Below are 1,677 nucleotides of genomic sequence, written 5' to 3'. Positions count from 1 at the left end.
TTATTATTAGTATTATTATTATTATTATCATTATTAATATATATATCATTATTTAAAAATGGTTATTGTTATTGTTATTATTATTATTACTATATTATCATTAAGATAATTATTAGTATTATCGTTAATAATGTTATAGTAACTATCATTATTAATATTAGTGTAATTAAAACAAATATTTGTAACACCTAATTATTTTGATTACTATTATTATCATTATTATGAACACGATATAAAAGACGATTAAAAGCTATTAAACGAAACGATTAGGAAATAATGAGTAAGAGTATCATGATGAAATTAAAATATTATAAGATATTGATTTAGATAAAATTATCGTTCTTATTATTTTTATCATTACTATTATTATTAAAAGTATCGTTAGTATTAAAACTATCATTTTAACAAAAATTATCATTTTAATAGAAATGTCATTGTTACTATAAAATATTATTATTATTATTATTTTAAATAGAATTATTATTTTAAAGATAATATTAAAAATTATCGTAAATATTAAAGTTATCATAATTAGAATTATCGTTTTATCATAATGTCATCTTAGTAATTATAAATATTGATATTTTTATAATAATAATTATTATTACAAAATAATACAACTTTTACTTACTATCATTATAGATATTATTTTATCAAATAAATATGTGATACAAACATATTTTACTACGTGTAATAATTTACTTTAATAATACCTATCATATTATCTTTATGATATTAAATGAACCCTATAAATTTTATTACTTAATATATATAAAAGTATATTATATTATATAAATTTAATATAAAATTTTATTTATTAATAAATAAATTATATTATTTACTCTAATAAATCTTTTAAAAATATTTAAAAATATAAAACGACGATATTTAAACTATATATTAATCATGTATAGATTTTTGGAAATTATTTTGAGTCAAATTTACTTTTGTTGACTTTTGCATATTATTCTCGAGCATTAGGATTGTGGTACACTATGACTTGACCTAATTTGTTAGACAAATATTGACCAACACATAATTATATATAATTAATTTAGGTTCGTGAATCCGAGGCCAACCTTGCACTTGTTCAATGACGTTATATGTATTTTTACTACGAAATACAGTATGGTGAGTTTCATTTGCCTTTTTACCCTTTATATTTTTGGGACTGAGAATACATGCGCTTTTATAAATGTTTGACGAAATAGACACAAGTAATTGAAACTACATTCTATGGTTGAATTATCGAAATCGAATATGCCCCTTTTTATTAAGTCTGGTAATCTAAGAATTAGGGAACAGACACCCTAATTGACGCGAATCCTAAAGATAGATCTATTGGGCCTAACAAACCCCATCCAAAGTAGCGGATGCTTTAGTACTTCGAAATTTATATCATGTCTGAAGGAGGATCCCAGAATGATAGGGGATATTCTTATATGTATCTAGTTAATGTCGGTTACCAGGTGTTCACCATATGACTGATTATTTTTGTCTCTATGCATGGGACGTATATTTATGAGAACTGGAAATGAAATTCTTATGGTCTATTAAAATGATGGAAATAAATGATTATGATAAACTAATGAACTCACCAACCTTTTGGTTGACACTTTAAAGCATGTTTATTCTCAGGTGTTAAAGAAATCTTCCGCTGTGCATTTGCTCATTTTA

The sequence above is a fragment of the Rutidosis leptorrhynchoides genome, chromosome 8 (assembly GCF_046630445.1).
Source record: "Rutidosis leptorrhynchoides isolate AG116_Rl617_1_P2 chromosome 8, CSIRO_AGI_Rlap_v1, whole genome shotgun sequence".
Classification (NCBI taxonomy): Eukaryota; Viridiplantae; Streptophyta; class Magnoliopsida; order Asterales; family Asteraceae; genus Rutidosis; species Rutidosis leptorrhynchoides.
Note: the sequence above shows the minus strand (reverse complement) of the source record.